The sequence below is a fragment of the Alligator sinensis genome, unplaced genomic scaffold, assembly GCF_000455745.1.
Source record: "Alligator sinensis unplaced genomic scaffold, ASM45574v1 scaffold1490_1, whole genome shotgun sequence".
NCBI classification, from domain to species: Eukaryota; Metazoa; Chordata; order Crocodylia; family Alligatoridae; genus Alligator; species Alligator sinensis.
The window spans coordinates 73,736-82,121 of NW_005843447.1; positions in this window are offsets into that span (position 1 = coordinate 73,736).

Consider the following 8,386-nt stretch of genomic DNA (forward strand, 5'->3'; position numbering starts at 1 on the left):
CTCCAGCCTTGGGAAACCCTGGTCAGGAGGTAGCCTAAAGATTCAGGTCAGGAGCATGAGGCAGAGTCACAGTGCAAAGGTGCTACAACGAGGGTCCTGAGGTGAACAGCAACCCCCGGATTTCCACCTGGACCCTGGATGCAGCTTGCCGTGAGTCCCCAATTTGGGTGTACGGTGCCCAGAGTGGCAGGGCCCTGCCTGCAGCTTGATGGGTCCCAAGGTGATGTCCCTTGTGCTTGAATAACCCTGCGGGGACAAGGGCTGGGATAACTGGTAAAGGGATCTGCCTAGCGTGGTGATGCTGGCAGGCTAATTAGCTCTGTGGAGAGGCTGGAGGTAATTAGGCAGGGCAGAGCATTATGTGAATGTGCCAATGCTTCCACTTTAGGAGGAAGCCCCAGCAGCTGATGCTCCCCAAGCCACATCCTGCTCCTGTGCCCACAGCCACGAGCCAGTGGGACATTCGGCAGTTTGCCCAAAGAGGATGAATTCTTCCGAGCTCTGGACAAGAAGTCCTGAATCAGGGTCTCTTCTGGGGCTTAAGCCCCACTCAGTGTAGGACAGTCCTGGGAACTTTGCTGAGCTCGATCTCTTCACCTTGGGCCTGGCTCAGGGGTGGGGGAGCTCTTCCCCTTCCCTTCAACCCTTGCCCTAGCAGACCTGAGTGCAGCGCTTGCCTCTGGTACTCACGGTATTGCTCCTGGAGCACAGCGCAGGGCGAGACGATCTCCTCCCACAGGCCCCGTAATGGCTGAATTTCACCCACCAGCTGCTGGCCTAGGAAGGATGGAAAGGCTTCACAGGAGGCAGCCCCATGGTGTGAGCCTGAGCAGGTCACACGAGGTGATGCCCAAACCAGGACAGGATGTATGTGACAATGGTGTTCCTGGCCCTGCCATCTGACCCCACCATGCCTCCAGGCAGGGTCTCTATCCACCCACCCCACCACACCGAATGCCAACACTGCCAACAAGAGGCAAGGGCTGGGAGCAGACTCTCGTATTGGGCCCACTGAACAGTTGGAAGTGGGGTTGGACAAGCATCACCTGCCCTTCCTCAGCCTCAGGTAGTGGCCGCTTCTTCCCAGAGTAGAAAGGAGACCCAAAGAAGGCACATGATGCTCAAAAGCTGGCTCAACACTTGTTCCAGCTAATCAGTGGGTCGAAGAACAGGGCTCACGCCAGATCCCTGCCACCTGTGCATGTCATGGACCATCATGGCTGAGCAAATGCTCCAACCCTGCTGCCACCAGCAGCATAAGATGCTCCTTCTTGTGAGTAAAAGGAAGGGCAGGGGCTGGCGGCAGGCAGGGGTAAAACAAATTGAAGACTGAAAAGGCCAGTACTCTTCAAATGGGAAGGAGAAGGCTGAGGGGAGATAGGATCGAGGTCTATAAAATGCTGACGCGTGTTAACGAAGGGAAGAGGGGCCTGTTGTTCACCAACTCCCAGAAGAAGGGGGCACACATCGAAATGAGTAGGAGACGGGTTTAAAACTAGCAAGAGACGGGACTTTTTGATGCAACATGCAGTGGTTGTGAGTAGTTGTTTGCCCCAGGAGAGGTGGGGGCAGAGAGCAGAGCCAGGGGCAGCAAGAGGCTGGACACATGGCTGGAGGAGGGACCTGCTCGTGGCTGTGACACAGAATGGGTGGAGACGTTTCCTCTGGCATGTCTCACCCAGTGCTGGGGGGCGTCAGGGAGGGTGTTGAAGAGGGGATGGAGCATTTTCAGTGCTCTCCCTCTGCAGCACCCACCCCTGCCGCTGTAGGCAACAGGATACAGGGAGAGGGACCATCGGTCTGACCCAGTCTGTCCCGTGCTGCTGCTCACCCGTCTGCTCCAGGACAGACACGTTCACAGTGCTGTTTTCCTTCCAGAAGTCTCGGATTCTCTGAACCGCTTCGGCCACTTGGTGCTTCTCCTGCCGCTCCTGGAAAACTAGGGAGGACGTCAAGGCAGGCTCGATTAGGGAGAGGGGAAGGGTTGTCATTTGTCCAGAGGAGAACGAAGAGGCCGTGCCTGCCTAGTGAGAGCACCGGTGAGGCTGTGTACGGCGATGGGCTGTAGAGCCAGTGCAGCTGCGGTCTTGTCTACACACAAGTTGGTTGAAGTGGCTTAGAGTCTGGGAAGACCGTTTCCTCCTGGAGCCCCATTTATTGGTTGCCAGGGGCCCCACAACAACACACCTACAACCCACACAGTCCTGGACCATCTACAACAGCTGCGTGCTCACAGAGCCATTGCACCCGTACAGCTTCACCCATTTGCAACTACATCTACAGGGTGCTGCAGGGCCAACTTCTTCAGGGACAGGGGGACGTGGAACAGGTTATGTCCCAAATACAAAGAAGCAGAGGCGTTGAAGAAGTCTCCCTCCCTCCGGGCCACATGGCTGGTTTGCAAAAGAATTAGTGCCTCTTACTAAGGGTACTAATCCCATCCTGCAGATTCAGCCTTAGATGTGTTGCATACCATGGCTTCGCGTATGAATGCAAAGGATTGGGTGCATGTAGTGGGCCAGTAGGGGACGTTCCTGTGCTGAGCCACCCACCACACTGCGCCCAAATACCTACTGAGTGCCTCCCCCAGGGCGCCTCACATCTGGCCTACACAGGCCTTGTAGACCTCGAGGCTGCTTGACCCACTGCGAGAACTTGGGGTGCTTCCTTAAGCCTGAAGCACAGACAGGCTGGGACAGGATTCCTCCACAGTGAGGACCTTAGCTTTGACTGCACGGCTAGACTAGGATGCTGGGAGCACAAAATTAGCGGAAGCCTTTTTATATCCTCTGTGCCTTTCTTCTCTAAACCAGACATCTCCTAGGACCAAGAACATTTCCATCCACAGTATTTATGGAGCCCACAAAGGCATCACCAAACACCGCAGCGATCACGTCTGTTCAGGACACTGGAAGTGTTGAGTTATGGTGGAGACTGGAGGAGCTGTGGCAAGGTGAGATGCCCAGCGATTATGACCAGAAAAGTCCCACTGAATGCACCTCATGTAACGAGGGGCTGGGCAGTGGTAATTATGGGGTTTCCTGAGGGTTTATTGCTCCAGCTTGTGCCCAGTTGCTCATTTTATATATCTAGGTTTTCTGCATGTACTGACATCCAGTGAATTCATTTTGTGTCATAAAGGTTCACATGAAAGGTGTGTTTGTGACTGGTGCTAGACTTACACGTGGCCGTGACTCCACCAAGAGAAGCCGCGAGGAGGACGCTCAGCAGCAGGAGGAGAGCGCAGAGGACACGGGATCTCTTTGGAGAGCACTCAGGAAGGTTTCCTGGAAGAAGAAGAAGAAACATCTCCAGGGAAGTCACACAAACGGTGTCCCCCACATGGGCTGCAGTTGTAGTTCCTGTCCACACTGCAGCAATGAGTCAGGCCCTCAGAAGGTGGCACACGCGTGTGCCCACACATCACTCAGCCCACCTGGGGAACTGGTGTGTGTAAGGCATTCCCAGACTTCCAGTCCAGAGGACATGACCTCCATCACCATCTAGACTGAACCCCTGCATAAAGCAGGCCGTAACAATTGCTGCTTCACCTGGCTTGAGCCCGAAGGCAGAGGTTCTGCTTCCATTCATGCTTTGGGTCCGTTACTAATCTAGATACAGACATTTCCAGTAAGGGAGCACCCCTCTTCCAGCCTCGGTAAGCTGTGCTAAGGGTTCTCTCCTGGCCTCTTACACACTGGACCTTCTTGCTGCTCTGAATTTCAAGTTGCAACAAGGGATGTTTAAGTTAGAAATTAGGAAAAATTTTCTCACTAAGACAGTAGTAAACCACTGGAACAGGCTCCCCAGAGACGTGGTGCAGTCTCCATCCTTGGAGGTTTTCAAGACGTGACTAGACAAAGACTCGGCTGGGATGATGTAGTTGGGGCTGGTTCTGCTTGGAGCAGGGGGTTGGACGAGATGTGACCTGCTGAGGTCCCTTCCCACCCTCGTAGTCTGTGATTCTGTGATCCTCATTCTCCAGCTTTCAGCCACTGGGTCTTTCTCTGCTGGACCCAAATCCCCTCTCTTAGAAAATCTCCCTTCCCCAGATGGGTGCCTAGGGCCAGATTTAGATCATTCTCACAAGCAAAACCATTTCTTGTTTGGTGGTTTGGCAGGGAGGGTGAAGTGCCCAGGAGCTGAGCAGACACAAGCCTACAGCTAACCCACGGGAAACAGTGAGCACAAGGCTCGGCCTTTATGCCCCCTCCCAGGACCCTGCTGGAAACATGCGCATGGGGAGGGACCGTGGCACTCCTGGGACCGGGTCTGCCAGGAAGCATGGAAGTACACAGTGCTGGACGCCTCCCTTTGCTGTCCTAGCGCCATCTGCAACTGGCAACATGTGGTTTCTAGCATCATTTGCAACCGGCAGCAAAAGACTAAAGGGGTCGGGCATGTCACAACCAAATTAATCAGTGCCCATGCCACTAGCAAGAGATGCACACAGCAGTCAATTAAGGGTTAAAGAAATCTCTGTCCAGAAGTTCCTGAAAAAAACAAATCCAAGCAAGAAACTTAAATTTATGCCCATGTCACTAGCAAGAAACGAAACCTAGGTGTGATTTATGATTGGTAAGAGAAAAAGGGGATAGCCCTGTCATAAATCCCTGCAATTGGTCAAGAAGCAAGCTCAGACCCCTCTCACGTATCGGACAGGAAACCTGACCCACTACCTTGTAACCTGATAGTAACCTGAGAGCACAAAGAACTGCTGCTTGCCAGATAATTAAAGATTCCACCTAGCAGCCCATCATTGGACACCCCCGTTAGTTACCTCTGTCTATAAATAGTTTAGCAGTTTCTGCCCAAGGCGGAGAACCCCCAGAGAAATCTCTGAGGAGAGACCTGAGTCCATCACCAGAGTAGATTGACAGCTTGATCACCTGTAAATCTCTCCCCGTCATCGCGATTGTTGACGTATCAAAGCCCTGCAGGCATGATAGCATGTTTTCAGCGCCACGTCCATCATTACTTGGCTGTAACCAGTTCGTTTGACTGTAATCAATGCAACTACAAAGGCTCAGCCTGTGTCGCACGTCACTATCTAGGCGACGTAAGTAAACAATCTCCTGTAACCAACACGCGTCTATGCCTGGTTAATTCCACTCCATCCATTAATCACCCGCCTGTTGAGGCGACAGGTTTACTGCTCCTGGTGGGATTCAGAAAGCGGCTGCCGGCCGGCTGCCCTGAGTCCCGACAGGGCACAGTAAGCGCGCTCCCTTGGCCCCAGTCTGAGAGAGCCTTTTCATTCGTAATCTGGTTCATGCCCCCATCCATCCCATGGGAGATCAGGTGAGGGACTGACTGCACACTGCCTGGGTGCCCGCGTGGCTCGTGTGTATTGCACAGCGGCGTTGTGCCCTGTCCCCAAGATGCTGCTGCTCACAAGCACGAAGCCTTTAGGAAGAAGAAGCCATGAAGAGAACAGGAGAGTCTTACCCTTCCCGCCAGACTGGCGAGGAACAGCTGAGATGATCATGTTCCCATACACGGGCTCTTCTGCTGCTGCTTTCATCGTGAACGGAGAACCCAGCCACCCTCTCCTCCCAACTGCTCGGTGAGAGTATCCTTCACACAGAAAAATGTAGGAACTGAGCACTGCAAATGAGGAGCGAGCACTGTACATCCTTTGGGGAAGTGAAACGGAAGGCCTCTGACCATCAAGTAAAAAGTGCTACATCCATTAAGTGAGACAGAGGAAACAAGCCCCACACCACACCCAGCTGCAGGCCCCTGGCAGTACCAACATGACTTGCTAACCACAGTCGCTGCCTGCAACATGAGTAGGATGGAGGTGTTATAGCCTCACAGGGTGGCGGTTCCCTTCAGGGGGCTGGGGCAGCTGCAGGCAATGCTCAGCTCAGCCTGTGTCACCAGAGGAAGGGATGTGGGGTTTGGTTGCGAGTGGCCCAGGCTGAATGGAGATCAGGGGTTTCTGTGCCCAGTCCCAGAAGAGGAAGGCCGGGCTGAGCCTGGAGAGGAGAGGCCGTGGGAAAGGGAGAGAGGGCAGTCCAGGCTGTGGGGCAGACATCCCCGATGCTGAGGGTCCCGGTCTGGATGCCCGCAGTGTGGGGACGGTGGGCTCCCCGCTTGCTGCAGCCCTGCACGTTTTTTACTCATCCATCTGTGTAGGCATCAATGGCACAGTCACTTAATTTATTAATGAGGATTAATGAGGATGTGGTGAGAGACAGTGTCTGCGAGTGCTGGTTATCGGGAACTGTGTGAAAGTGCCCAGGTGCTCAGGATCAAAGGAGTATTGAAAGTCAGGCTGGAAGGGCCCTCACATGGTCATCTCGTTCATCCCCAGCTCCAGGCAGGACCACCCCAGCCATGTCTGCGCAACCTGCTCCTGGGACCTGCCAGCCATGGATCCTCCCCACGTCTCTCGGGGCCTGTTCCCGCTCTCAGCCCCGCTCACAGTCACAGCGTTCCTGCTCCGCTCCAGCCTCCGCTTGCCCTGCTGCAGCTCGGGACCTTTGCTCCCGTCCGGTCCCCTGTGCCCACGGAGAACAGCCCATCTCCAGCCTCTCTGCATCGCCCTGCAGGGATCTGCAGACTGGTCAAATCCCCACTCCGTTTTCTCCTCTCCAGACTCAATGCCCAGCTCTTCCAGCCCACCGTCCAAACACCACCTCCTTCACCTCCCCGCTCCAGGCTACCATCTGTTCTGCTGCACTTCACACCCGCGGTTGCACGCCCGCCCGCCCACCTGGGAACTGCTCTGACGGGAGCATGAAGATTTCCAGGGTCTCTCCCGAATCCATTCGCATGGGCTCTGTCAGGCGTGAATGGCGCGGGCCGGCCAGGGCAGACTCACTTTTGTGTGGGGAGTGCGGTCAGCCCCAGGATTCGGTCCAAACGCGCACGAGTCAGGGGAGACGCGGGCGCATGCAAGCGGCGTTGGCTGCAGCGGTGTGCTCGGCGCAGGGCGGGTGCTGCGCGCTGCCTGCGGGCAGGGAAGGCCATGGCTGCAGCACTTGCAGGTCGGCCTTGGGCAACATGGCTGGTCCCCGGTGCGGTGCCAGGGCGGCGCGGGGTCGGGCACCCTCTTCTCCGTGCGCGGAGCCTCTGTGCAGGAAAGACGACAGAAACCAACTCTCTGTCCCCCACCGTGCTCCCCCCATCCCTGGTTCTGGTGGCAGAGGAAGCTCCAAATATTTCTGTTCGGCCTTTCCTTTCAGCTGTGGAGGGGGCACGCTGGCGATGGGACCGGGAGCTCAAGTCAACTCTGCAGGGGCCAAGCTGGGAGCCAGAGAAGGGCTGGAGGGAGGGAAACTGAGGCAGAGGAGGCAGCAGAGCTGGACCTGACTGAAAAAATCACCTCCCATGGGTCAAAGAGGCGCGCGGTGGGGGAGAGAAGGGAGGCAGAAATAACCGTGTCTGACTTTGGACCGGCACTGGGAAGAAAAGCCGACAGGCTGAGGGGGGTTTGGGGGGTTGTCTGTCTGTGCAGACGCCCGCAGGGGTGCTGGCTCAGGGGTGCTCCCGTGTTGAAAATGGCCGCCCTCCCCTCACAGTCACGGCGCAATGGCTGCCGGCGGCCGTGGCACCGGTGTGCAGCCCCGGGTGGGGACGGGGGCGACCCCGCTTGTGGGGCTGGTGCCCTTCCTGATGGCCCGGGATGGCTGACCTGCAGCCTGCAGGGCTGGAAATCAGCGCCAGGCACCTGCGGGATGGGATCAGCCACGAGAGGAGGCATCGCGGCTCGCCTCGGCCTCCCGCCGGGTTCGGCTCTGGTGGGTTTCCTGTGGTGTTTCCTGGGCTGCGCCGTGCTCACACCTGACAGGTCATGGCCACAGAGACCAGCTCCCAGCCCGGCTCCGATCAGGAACTCCTCGGCCAGTGCAGACACCAGGTGAAGGGCAGGTAGCAATTCATTTGCAATGCATGATGCAGGAAGCAAATATAAGCCCAGTTATTCCCAAATCAGTCGACACACAGAGTTACTGTGATATAATGCCAAGGTGGTCAAGGGCCCCAAGCCCGGCCTCACCAAGGCCCATGCACTGCTAGAGCTTTGGAAGAGGTACGAACCTCTTGCAGCCCCAGGAGAGCCTGCTAAGTCACCAGCTCCAGTAGACTGTGTGGCGGGCCAGTAGGGGGCGCTCCTGCGGGGAGCCGCCCACCTCCCTGCGTTTCAACACGCATCTGAGTTACTGAAGCTAAATATCTGATCGGATCTCGAGTAGGTTACTCACTGGCATCGTCCAGAGGAGCTTGTTGTTTCCTCTGGAGGCAGGGCACTCTTGCAGCATGCGGTGATGAGGAGAGAGCCAGGTTCAGATTCACCTGGATGACCGCATGGATAATGGCTGCCCTTCTTCCTGGCCCAGGCCTTTTTAAAACCTCCCTGACCTCAGCAGCCGGTCCAATC